This window comes from Thunnus thynnus, chromosome 14 (assembly GCF_963924715.1).
Source record: "Thunnus thynnus chromosome 14, fThuThy2.1, whole genome shotgun sequence".
In the NCBI taxonomy this organism is placed as follows: domain Eukaryota; kingdom Metazoa; phylum Chordata; class Actinopteri; order Scombriformes; family Scombridae; genus Thunnus; species Thunnus thynnus.
Window position 1 is genome coordinate 11,412,914 of NC_089530.1, and position 13,806 is coordinate 11,426,719.

Below are 13,806 nucleotides of genomic sequence, written 5' to 3' on the forward strand. Positions count from 1 at the left end.
GTCAAGCAAGCTAGAGAGTGAATGAAGAGAGGGAGCGACAGTGTAGGGAGGAAAGAGCAGTGAATCAGAGAAATAAAACATTATTGTCTGATTGCTTCATAGCAGCAGTGGTGTACTTGCCACGACATCGGTGGACTGGTGGACTGTCAAAAAATCTGTTTTTGGCACTGTCTGTCTCTTTACTAGCCTAGTCATTCAGGGTGCATGTGAGAGTGTGCTGCATCCCAGTGGATAAGTCCAAGGCTGAATTTCTTTCCCAGTACACCACTGCACAGTGTTGCGTGTTTCTTTCACTCGCTTCCAAAACAAATGCACGCACTAGCCAGATCAAGACGTTTACAACACGAGGCAGTGGTGCTTATGGGAAATGCAGTCTTCATTCCGGAAAACACTACTGCTTTTAGGGGCCGCCAAACTTAACACAAAATTAAAGTTCCTTGTAGTAACTTTAAATGCTTCCCTAAACATAAGTCTCCCAGATGTTATTCAATTCAATATAATATCCATTAAAATGTATTTTCCTTAAGCCTGAAATACATCAAGCTTTTAAGACATTGAATATAGTATTTAGAGTAATTTTTGCTCACCTAAAATGCATGCGTGTCTTGAAATCAATTGCCTTACTTTAGTCCTTGCATATTACAAAAAAGGTTCCTTATTGAAAAGATTAGTGTGTAGAGCTTGTGTGTTGTACTATACAATCCTTTTGCATTTTGCAAAATTGATCTCCATTGATTACAATGGTTTTAACTGCCCTGTTGTCCTCTGTATCTTCTGTAAGAGGAGACAGGTGGTCTTAGGAATTACTGTATGTTTGTACTTGTTATCAGCAGAAATGCTTCTTAAATGTGATATCATTGACTTTTCTTTTTAATGTAATTAATTCCTCCATGTTCTCGTCAAACAGGAAATTAGATTGAATTGCAAAGTTTTCAAGCCCACACTATTTGTACATAATAAGGGTAAACATAGCAGGCTTGGATCACAGCACTACATGATTCGCAGTTAAATTTGTCAGTGTTAGTTTCAAATTATTAAAATCAACACTGCCAATGTTTATTCCAGTCAAGACATATTCTACTGTATTCACACAAGGAAATATTCTCTCAAGTCAGCACCCCTTTGATTGTAAAATAGGGCCATTAAAATGTCATGCTCCATAGCAGTTACAAGCCCCATAATAAAACAATTTGTTTGGAATAAGCAGAGGCTGGAGATGTTGTTAATGTTAATCTCGAAGGCTGTTGAAGGTGCTAATGGCACTATTATTTATTCATCAAAGCTATTATTTCTTCGTGATCACAGCATGATACGTGACACTGCGCACTGTGCAGTTTCCTCTGGGGATGAGTGCATGAATTCTGTCATATTTTGAAAATGTTAAGGCTGCTTGTTTCGGGAACAAAATGTATTTGTATTAACTTGGCTGGTGCACATTGGAAATGGCTTTTACCAGGGGGCAGGTAAACAGCTGAGTGCTTCGGATGTATTACTGGCTGGATGTATTACTGGCTCGCTTGGCTGCTTCTGAGCTTAAACAAGAATCACATTGTTGGCTTTGATCTGGAGCTTGATTTCCAGATCCTCAAGACAGGTGTGCCTGCTGTTTTATTCAATGAAGACTGATAGTATGGAGCCACAAACCACATTCAAAACTGGATTTAAAAGCTGCTTCAGTTGTCTGTGATCCACCGTTATGTTGACCTTTGGCCCTATCGACACCAACACCTTGGTGTGTCTCATGTTGCTTGCATCGTGGTGTAACATCGAGTTAATGTATGCAAATTAATTCTGTTTGCAAGTTGCACATTTATACCAATGATTGTACTTTTATATTTATGTAATTAAAAGTAAAACCTATATAAAACAAAAAGGGGTTCCATTAAACACTGATACTTAGTGACGTTTCTTTGATTTTCTTAATTGTTATTCATATACAATGACTAATACTTTAAATGTTTAAGGACAAACCACTTTCTAATAAGACACACTTTATAAAGGGTTTATAAGTTGAGTATATAGAACAACTTTTGGGTTTTCAAGTTGTGAAAAATCTTTTTGGCTGATGAGTCATTGATAGTCAAGTTGATAATAAAGTAATTAAAAATGGGTTATGAGGGTCTCACTTTCTAATAAGCTAACATCAAAAGACACAAACATGAAACATTTAATTGAGCACTTCTTAATAAATGGATTTTCTAGAAGGTCAGAGGTCAAACGGTCCATTAGAGTGGTCCGCCTCTTTAACTAAAGAGCTTAAAAGATAAAGCAAGTGTTGTGCTGGAGAAGGATAACAAACAGCAGCCAGAGAGTGAGAAACCTGTAATTCTTATTATTAATTACTTATTAACATTCATAACTTTATAACTGCAGACTCGATGGATTATTAGAAAGTGAGACACTATTTGGATCAATATTGCCAGGAGTTTATGAGAAGATCAATACCGCTCTCATATCAGTTCATTAAATATGAAACTATAGCCAGCAGCCAGTTAGCTTAGCTTAGCATAAAGAATGGAAGCAGGAGGAAACAGCTAGCCTGGCTCTGTCCATAGGTAAGAAAATCCACCTACCAGCACCTCTAATGTCGCCTTAATATGGGACGGATTGTAGAGATGTGAAGCGAGAATTCATGTTATCAGACAACTCAAGAGGGTATGATTACAGAGTTGGCTTTGTGAGAGTTAAAAATACTGTGCATTGAAAATATATCACTATATTCTTTATATTTGAGGCTAATTACATTGAAATGTCCCTATTAGCTTGTTTTTCAGGGACTTCTCTTAAAGCAGCAAGCTGGATATATCCCACTAGTTTCCCAGTTGTAATTACAACTTGAATGTTGATGTGAATGCTATTTGCAAATTGGAAACTTGTAATTATAATAACTGATATGACATGGCATAAAGTCCACTAACAACTAGTGACAGCCTGAAGTTATGTTGTCCTCTTGAGATTGCTGGGCAACCAATGGACAGAGAAATGGTACAGTAAAATAATCCCTCAAAAAGTGCATTTTTACATTTTGATTTTTGTATGGATGGAGACACACAAGATATAACATACTAATTAGTGAGTCTTAGAGGTGCTGGTAGACAGATTTTTTAAAAGTTTGGACAGAGCCAAGCTAGCTGTTTCCCCCTGTTTCCTGTCTTGATGCTAAGCTAAGCTAACAGTCTCTTGGCTGTAGCTTTATATTTAACTGAAGAATATTACAGTGATATCAATATTCGCATCTAACTCTCCACAAGAAAGTGAGTAAGCATATTTCCCTGAACTTTTAACTATTCCAAACCCAAAAGTTGTTGCAGATTCAAATCAATGGCTCATAATTGATCTATGAAGTAAATGATTAATTATAAACAAGTAATAAATTCATAAGTTACAACTTGTGTCTTATTCGAAAGGTGTACAAAAATTAGAGTAAACATGAAGAATGATTTCAGTCAGACTATGTGACTATTCACAGTTACATATGTATCAGGCAATGATGCAAAAAGGCTGTTCAGCTGCAGAACTGACTCTCTCTGGTTTATGTCAACAGTAAATTTTGTATGTGATTTTTCTAAGGACCTGCTGTGTCTCAGCATTACATTTCCAAGTGAAGAGCAAGCAAAAGAAAGTTTATTTTGCCTTTCATTAAAAACTTTTTGATTGTTTTCATAAATGCTCTGTTAACAGTTGGTAAACCGTGGTTCTCAGTATGTTACTCAGATAAATTAGCCATCCTGAGTTCTGGATTCCTTTCAGATATTATTCTACTAGAGCACATACGGCTTGCTGAAAGGAACTTGAAACAGCGAGGCTCTTCGGTAATGGGTCCATCAGGATGTTAGTCATAAAGGGGGTCCTGTAATTGCATTCATTATTAAAATGAGTCTGATCCCAGCAAATTATATAGAAAAACAACATACATTATCTCACTGCCCACGGTTTAACAGGAGTCTGTGTGGAGGAAATGTGCCACAAAGTCTGTGCTCACCAGTAATTTTCAGTTTAACAAGAAGCCTGCTTTCTACTATTAGTGAGGACATGAAACAGTCCACTGTTGTTGTTGAAGGAATTAACACCCACCTAACATCTGCACATTTCCCTCCCCTTGTGCTTGACCACATTTGATTACCAGGCTTTACTTATGCTGGAATATCTGCATGTTTCCAGACTTGTGCAAAATAACTCTACAAAGGAGCTACCTCTTTTTCCCACAGGAAATTACATGAGAATAAATCCATATTTGCTATACAATTCAGCTTTGACACTTAAAAGAATTCAATGATTTAGTCGGTCATGCAAAAAAAAAAAAAAAAAAATCCAATCCTTGAATCTTTTCTTTGTTCTCCTCATAAACAAACCTCTCTGTCACATCATTACAGTATGAACAGTGATTATCCCACAGGACTGCATTTAAACCTTCAGCAGCAGGCGGAAATGTTTCCTTTGGGTCTCAGCTGGTGTCAGAGCCACGTGCCTCAATTCCTTCACTGGTTAGCAATTCCTTCGGTTAGCTAGAAATATTAAAACTGATACATTTTGGATGATTTACCTAAATGATGCACAAAATGAAAATCTGGACTCCCCTGCTTTCCAATACGCACACTGGTAAAATATAATATATCTTCATTTTAAGATTGTCACAAGTGATTTGGATGGCAAGCTGTTGACAACCTTAAAACCTTGTCAAATTGAATAGATGGTCTGATCAGTCCTGAAAGCAGGGGACAGTGACAGGAATTTAACACAGTCAAAGTGACAGTGAGGTCTGTGGAAAAGCAATGTTTAAAATGATAGAGTCTTGAGCATCAAAGTGTGCAATCTAGAGCCATGTTGTTATCTTATAATAGCTAAAAATTTTAAACCAAGAACAAGAAATAGTCAGAATTCCAACATTTATTCACTTTCAGAATAGAAAATAAAGACTTGGTAGTCCAGTGGTATTTTGTCCTTTGGGCCATAACTATCAACTACAGCAGCTTTTCCTTTATTTATAAAGGAAAAGCTGCTGTAGTTGATATTAATGACATATAGTAACTTGTAATCTTTTTCCATTTTGTTATAAATCCCAGTTCAACCGTGATCAGCAATGAGACAACAATAAATTTAAGGCTTGAACTTTCTCATTTTAAAAAAATTCTCAGAATGTACAGAAAATAAAAAGAAATGTATAAATGTTTTGTGAATTCATATTTTAGCTGAGTCGAGACATATTGATGTCCTAAAACATATAATGTTGTTAAAAATGACTGTTTGACATAAACAATAAGGGCTTCAGTTATAAATCGTCAACCTGTGACTCTAAAGGAGAAAGCAGTCATCAGTGTAAATTTGGACATTTAAATAACCTCCGTAATAACAAGGTCAGTTGCCTCAGTTGCCTTCAATATCCTCATGTTCCATGTTCTTTATATTCATGTCTTAACCTGGGGCAGTCATCTGTTCAGTCACATTAAGGATCACTTTCAATCCAGAAACCTCTTCTCGGATACATGCCTGTTTCATCAATCTATTCAGAATGCATGAAGTCTGTTAAAATAGCCGGCAGTGCTCTTATGCTATCTGAAGAGACCATGAGCATATCTGAATTAAAGGTAGAGTGTGAAAATCAAAAGTCATTGAGCAAACGGGACATTAACATGTAGAGGGGTTGATCAGCCTGAGTGATGAGGCAATTACCTTATAACATCTGCTCTTTCAATTACCATGGGAGGAGAGATAAAAGGAAAAAGGGGTTAATAGATAAGGGAAACTCACCAATTCAGCTAATGAAGTTTAATATGATCTGCTCTTCAGATTAGAATACAGCAGTGTTTATTATTGCAGGATTCTTCAGTGTCAGCTCGCTTAAATGCAATAAACCCTCTGCGAAGTTCACGGCAGATAAAGTTAGACGAATCAAGCTGGAGGTGTGAGGAAAACCTTTCAGCTGTTGTCGCCTCAGTGACTCAGATCACGTGGAGATGTAAACCATATGTCATTTGGTTTTTCATTATCTTCGGTGGAAAAATAGGTCCAGATTCTGCAGAAATCCACTTTCTGTGCACTGAAACAGTGTTTTGAATGCTGTTTTCTAAAAGTGTCATCCAAGTTTACTACACTCTGACTTATAAGGAAACAATAGGAGATGTTGGGGAGATTGAGCTTTGTGTGGCTCACTATATTCATACATCCAAAACATTCAAAAGACCTCACATTTAGCTTTTCTTACAAGAATGACAGAGCTGACTTTTGAACTGACAGTAAAAACCAACATCTTATCTCTGGGTGTCTGTGTTCAAAAGTCCTGACAGCGTAATAATATACTTATGCAAATTCCCACAGTCACAGAGATTTCCATTTTGCTTTTTTGTTTACTTCATATCACTTCTGTTTTGGCAGGCTGCCTTCGATACGTCAGCGTGCTGCACAGCAGGTAGAGCTCATTTTGGAAAAAGCAGAGAAAAAATAAACTTTAGTTTCACTTTAGTTTCAATTTTGTTGTTGCTTTGATCCTGCTGGTCTATTTGGGAGGCAGCTGGAGGTGGGCAGAGACTTTAAAGGTCAATAGTTAAAATGTTTTTGGAAATACACTTATTCATTTCCTTAGTGAGAGTTAGATGAGCTAAGAGATGGTTAGCTTAGCTTAGCATAAAGAGTGTAAAAACAAAAATTTGCTGTTAGACGATTTCTTCCACTTCCTCAGTTGATTTCCTAGTAATTTATGACAGCCAAGAAATAGTCACACATAACCTCCAGTAAAACGGCAAATTGTAGTTTTTGCACTTTTTGTTCATATTAAACAAAAATAGCTAGCAGGTGGATTTTGTTGATTTTATGATGTTCAGAATGAGCCAGGCCAGCTGATTCTTGTCTTCATGCTAAGCTAAGTTAACCAGCTGCAGACTCCAGCGACAGAGTGGTCTCAAACTTCTCATCTAACGCTCAGCAAGAAAGCAAATACGCACTGTCTCCAAAATGTAGAACTATTCCTTTAAGTTCAGTGTTGAAATGATAATAACTGAAATATTCAGCCTTGAAATCCTTCATTTCAAGAAATCACCATATTACATATTTACACTTCCTCATTACATGACTTAGATGTCGTAATTATGACAAGATTTTGCTAAATTGCTTGATGTAATATATAATGTGGTGTCCAGCTACAGAAGATCACAACTATACCTCACCTGGGAAACTGTCCATGGCTTTAAGCTCTGTGTAAAGTAGGAAAATAATTGGATAGGCTGCGTCAAGTGTGAACCAGCCGTGTCCAAAGCTATATATAGTTAACCTGAAGATATAAGAATCCATGTGACTGAATTGGCAAATGTATTCCTATATGGAGTTTCTGTTTGTATCAAAAAGAGATAAGAAATCTATAAGAGATTAAAAATTAACAATACTAGGTGTATAATGAGGGAACATGGATTAGGACTGAAGAGGATTTATGTCAAAATTACCCTCTGTGTATTTGAGTTTCTAAGTCATTTTTGAGACATTTTTAAGACATATTTGTGATGGTAAAATATGCTTGAATCTTAAGTTTTTCTGAATCTGAAAAGTGTATTCTGTTGAATTTTTTATTAGACTGTAAAATGGGAAAGGTTAAATTGTTTTTGAATTGCAAATGAGCACACAGCACAGTGTGCACAACTTTGGTACTTCTCAAAGAGAACAGAAATTATAGAGATGACAGAAAACTAAACTAAACATTCTGTATTTTCTTGTTGCTCCTTTAAGGACAAATTTTGCCTGCTTTATTTGTCTGGATGTTCTAAATAACCTTGTTTGCAAAGACTCAGCAACTAAATGCATCTAAATATAGACAGAGTTGTTCATACTGTACTGTAGGGAAGAAATTTTACTGTATATTGATATATCTTTCTCAATCCTTTTTCTCTTGCAGTGTCATCAACAAAAATATAAATTTACTCCACTCTATTTCCTTCCGTCTAGAGGAAAAAGATACTGCAGTTCTGCAGTTGATGCTGAATCTGCTGACTGCACTATCACTCCACTATCCGTGACAACCCCCACTTCAGCTACCCGGAGGCAGCTGAATTAATATGTGACTGAATCTTACACACTTACTGTATTTCAATAATGCTCAGTGGTAGAAAAGGGCTGTGGAGGGAAGGCAACAACCACTGAACGGATAGCTGCGAGGAGACTAACTGGCAAGAGGCATTAGTCATTTGCATTAGGACTTTAATTGGTCTCCATGAAGAAATGAAAGTAAAAAATGAAAACCTGTGATCATAAAATCTGTCTTATGTTGAGCTAAAGTAAGACGAGCAACAAAGAGAGAAGCTACGTTTATCTGGTCACCCTATTAAGCAGCAGAGCTGAGGGGGAAAAGATGAGAGGAAGGAACGAAGGAAGAGAGGGCTGAGCTTCTATTTCATGTTGTTTCTCTATACAGTCCCAACAGTGCTTAGGGAATCACTCTCTACATGAGCCTGATGTGCACCCCTCATTATGCTCAGAGGAGTCCCAAAGATGTTGCTGTCTAATGGCGCTGCTTCAGGAGCAGTTGAAGAGGAAGAAAGACAGCCAAGAGCAACAAAACGGAAAAAAAATATACATCAGGTAAGGTGATGGTGGTTAACCCCATCAAAGGAAATGGGAGTAAGAACAAGAGAGTTGCAAAGAGAATCTTTGTTCTCTCATCAGTTTTATTGCTTTTGCTTTGCTCCCCAAAGGCATGCCTATAAATATGGGTGTTAAATTCTTGTATACTTTTAATAAAACTTCTTGGAGATATTTGTTTTTTTTCTTATCAGTTCATCCCAACCTCCCCTACACTGCTGTTATTGCTGAAATATAATTTAGTTATCCACAGAATCCCACTCCAACACTGTCAGGTGCTATTGTTTTGACAGATATCCACATCCTAACTCACACCAAAGCCTTAATGAACCAGTGCAAGCTGAGCTCTGCCACTCAGTTCCTGGCAGTGTCTTTAATAAGAATACATACTGTGTTTTTACATTTCAAGTGGTATACTGCTTATAACTTCTGCTAACGATATTGTAATGAATATTTCCCACTGTCAACGTTTCTCTGACTCTGAAAATAGCCATGAAGGATGAAGGCAATCTGCAGTAAAAAGCATCTTCCTGTGAAGCTGCACTACATAGTTTTGCAATTTGGTTTCCCAAATAGATGGAAGGAAAATAAAAAATTGATGTTCTCCAACATCCAGACATCATACTACACGACATAAACATTCTTCTTGATGCCTGGTAAGGACAGAGACAAAAAAAATATTTCAAAGGCAGGTTTATCTTGCACAGTCCAGCTTGCTTGCTACTGTTTTGGGGGGAAAAAATCTGCTCACAAGGTTCAATATATCACTATTCATGCGCTAAAAGATTTCCCACAAGTGACCATGCTGCACAACTTTTATCCTGCACCATTTCAGTGTGTATGGGATGGAGAGATCTCCTCTTTTGTAGCACCAATCCATGATTTAAGTAGATGTGGTGGATGTATTTTTAACACATAAATCTTGTCTAGTGCAGCTTTAAGACCAAGTGATGGTCACATCATTTTATAATGTTATCCAATATTATCCAAGGCTGCACTTTAAACTGTTTGTTTATTTCATAAAGCATTTGACACAGCTGAAACAAGCATATGATTGTGAAAAAGGGGTATTTTAGAAAGATTTCTGTGCTTGGAATATAAATACTTTATGGGCCTGGTGCATATCGCTCGCTGGCTTGCAGCCATATTTCTCTGAGGGCTGTGTACTAAAAAGTTTGAGAGGTGAGGCAACACTTGACATTATAAAACACAGTTCAATATTAACTACAGAAACTCACCATGTCAACCCTGGCTGCACTGACACTGTTGCATCAGCCTCATTAGTGTGCCTGCTAGAGGAGAAAATTTCAGTATCCAGTGACAAAGAGGCATAGACGAAGCTGATTGTTTCCAAAAGACATTTTAGGTGTCAGTTTTTGTTACATCTTTTAGTTGTGTTGATGCATTTTTATCTTTCTTTTGTCAACAGTAAAATATTGTAAATTTTGTTAGCTTTTTTTATTTCCCATTCCATTTTTGTCTCCTCTTTGTAACTCAGCAATATTATGAAAATGCTTTGTTTGCTAATTTTGTCTCATTAACGGTGCTGCAGGGAAAAAAAACAATTTGTTGATGAATAGATTTTGTCATATATTTGGTTAACAAAATTAATAAGCCACATTATTGCTAACTCACATACATACTGTTAACATTCTGACTCTTCACATTATCCCCTCATAATAGTCATAGTCACTACACATACTCAAATTTCTGAACCACAAATCAATTTTTTATTCATAAATACCTCATTAGCCATTAGTAAATTGGTGATTAATCCTTAATGAAGCTTTCAGAGAGCAGAGAGGGTGTATTCTAAAACAGGAAAACTTAATATCCATCATGATTTCAATGAATGTTAGTGAATATTGATAATGCAACAACATTTTTGAAAGGTCACTTTGGCAAAAGTCATAAAATTTCAGGCTGGTGTTGAAGGTGTTTTCACTCCTCTCAAATGTAAACATGAGTCAAATTTAACTTGAACAGTGTGTAAGGGTTTTGTTCTTGTTCTTCCTCCTTTCATCCACATAGGGAATGATGAACTAAAAGTCAGTGCCCATAGGACCAGCTAATTTCCCTCAAACACAGCTCTCTCTTTGAGATGCCCCTTTGAGACCACTGTCTATTTATCCGTTCTGCTGCCAATACTGCTCACACCTGTGGGACCACACAACCACTCTGAACCCCAAAACAACAACCAAACAACACACCCAATACACTCTGCCAACAAACTAACAAAACCCTAGAGACCACCACACCACCTTAGCAACCGCTATTTCCTAAACTTTAGCTATAACTCTATAAATATCAGCAGTTACTTAACAGATCATTAGCAGACAGAAATTAAGTTTCACTCAGGCAGAAAAACACATAAAAAATAAGTCTCTTTCACTAAAGGCATTTTTACAAGTCATAGTAGGAAAAGCACAGGTATAAATGATAAAATTAATGAGGGCTGAATTCTATCTGCTATCTATCTGCTTCAGTTTCAGGGTCCTGTTATTATGCATGCTGGCTCGCTATCACACTGTCATGGCTTACTAGGTGACTTGAATTGAAGAGAGCCATTGTTGATGTTATTAGTAACAACTGCTGTTCAAAATGTTCTGTTAAAAAGGACTGTTTGCTGCTTTTTACTTAGCAGGTTTTCAGCTGCCTGCTTCGCCGAGAGCTGATGAAAGTTACTAAGGAAAGAGATGATGAATTTCCATGTTTTCCAGAGTGTAAAAGCTGTTGAATTATCCATGTTCTTCAAACAAAACTACACTACGTACATTGTATGTGATATACAGTATCCATATTTGTCTGTCTCACACGCCCACTATCTAGATCCTTATGATGACATGATAGGCTAGTTCATGTTTACTCATTGTTTAGTGATGGTAAATCTACTCTTCCTGAATTGAAACAGCTCTCCAAAGCAACTGCTGTGTAAGGCTTCATAATGCCGTCTTAATTAGATGCTTTCTGTCACCCACACACCATATGCCAAAAAGAGACATGTGGGTGGATATTTGGTTGTTTTGAAAATGTAAGGGCACGCTTCTCCGGTGTGTATAGCAGAATTTACTTACACTAAACTTAGACGTTAACATGAATGCATATAATAAGGCATTTAAAGTTTTGGTACATCACAATTAAGAACAGTGTTTCCACTTTGACTGTAGTAATTACACAAAAGATTTCTGTTGAATCAATGCTGCTGTACACACACAACACTGACTCATGCTTTACTGCTTGCATACTGATCCTGTTGTTGAAGATGTGCAAGAATAGGGCATGTTAAACTATTACATGTGTTATCATATATTTTTGTAAATCATTAACACTATGGTAAAAGTGAAGAAAACAGGGAAACAATGGTTTAGTACCAACTGGAATATTTGTATTGCTATTCCAGAGTACTTGCATATTTTTCAAGATGTTGGCTACTGTCTGTGAAGCTTCCGGTGTTCTGCTGCACTCTGCTGGAGGTAAATGACTAGCACGGATCATAGAGCCACTTCATAATGCTCCATAAACGAACTAACGGTCTAACAATTATAACATTAATCTGCACTCATGAAGAAAACACTATATTCAAGTGAAATTTATCTGCAACAATAAATTTGCTCCCAATCCACAGTTACATGTAAGCACCAATTCATGAAATGTATTGTTTTATTTTAAAATATATATTTTTCTTTTATGGAGATGTTCTTGGTACAACCCCTTCATGAGCTGTTTTAGATTTACTATATATTTTTGAAGATGTTGGCTCCCATATATATATGCTGTATGGCTCTGCCAATGACCACTCACAGGCCTCATAAAGTGAAGCATGAAGGGATGGGTTTTCAAAACAGCAGAATTTTCTCTGCCAAAAAAATAAAGTAGGGTTGAAACCTTTTAATAATAAATTGTACTACTCATTCATTATTTATTCTTTTTACTGCCATGCACTCACATTGTCTCCTTGTGCAGTTACCAGACAAGCAAAATGTATTATACTAACAGCTTGACCAGCATAAAGCCACTTAATGTTTGTTTGTTCATCTATTTCTGTCTCCACTTGTCATAAAATGATATCTCATTTTTGTTCATATTCCTGTGTGTTTATTTTGGCACTGCAGGTAACCTTGAGAGCTTCTGAAAATCAGGGTCAAATCATAACAATATACTGAACTCTGATTCAAGGATTACTGTATAATATTCAGAGAAAAAAGGAAAATGCAGACAGATGCGACTTATTCCCATCTTTTTTCTCTGATATAGGGAACCAGAAGTCTTTCTGAGAGGACTGTGTGTTCATTACCTCACAAATACAACAAGACAATGGTGGAAAGTAACTAAGTACATTTACTAAAGCAGAAAAATGGTTTCATTTCAATAAATATTCAATATTTCACCATCAATCAAACATTACAGAGAAAACAGATTTGTGTGTCAGACCTTTGTTTTTTCTTCTTTTCTCTCCCATTAATCATCTCGCGACCCCTTAGATTTATCTGGTGACCCTTTTGTCCCAGGGGTTGGAGGGGCTCGACCCCTAGGTTGGGAACTAAACTGTATCTAAAGTAGTTGAAACTAGCTCCACTTCCAGCAGCTACAACAGTAGCATGCTGCTTATCCACTGATGCTTCAGTATTAATAATCTAATGATGTCATGTTTTATAATATATCAGTCAGAGGGACCAAATCACCACTTTTACTGTAATACTTTAAATACATTTTGCTGCTAATGTACTTTTACTTACGTAGAGGATCTGAATACTTCTTCCACCACTGCAACAAGGTCCAATATGTTGAGAATGAAAGCATTCTTGACCATGGAAACAGCTGTTGACAAAAATGAAAGCATGACAAATGGTCAAGACTGAACTTTCAGTCTTAACTTTTAAGCCAAAATGGACACAAAGTCCTTAATGGGCTTAGAAAACAATGGAAATGTCTACATTTCAATGACAACTAGGAAAACTTCTTCTGCTGAGGAAGATTGTGTGATATGTTTCAAAGCTGCAATGTTTGTTCATTTTAAAAGTTCTTTATAGAGTTAAGTTCTTTTAGATTTGTAAATCACTAATAATCACTTTACCATAGATGGTTTGTACACACTGCAGGTAAAATTTGGATTTTTGTATAGAAACAAATCATGTTTCTCTTCTGTTAGTCAAAACACCATTGCACAATCTACAATTCTGCCTGTGCTTGATTGCGATATTGTATATGAGCATGCTTCTCCTTCCACTTTAAAGCCTCTTGACT

The 13,806-nt window shown here is 36.6% G+C and overlaps 1 long non-coding RNA gene across 1 annotated transcript; it reads right to left on the minus strand.

Annotated features, from left to right (window-relative positions):
• Positions 1-8,478: 8,478 nt before the first annotated feature.
• LOC137196883 (uncharacterized) lies at positions 8,479-13,585 on the minus strand. Its single transcript, XR_010931333.1, has 3 exons — positions 13,299-13,585; positions 9,801-9,854; positions 8,479-9,215 (listed from the first exon to the last, which is right to left on the minus strand). It is a non-coding gene; the product is annotated as an uncharacterized lncRNA (long non-coding RNA).
• Between the last annotated feature and the right edge of the window lie 221 nt (positions 13,586-13,806).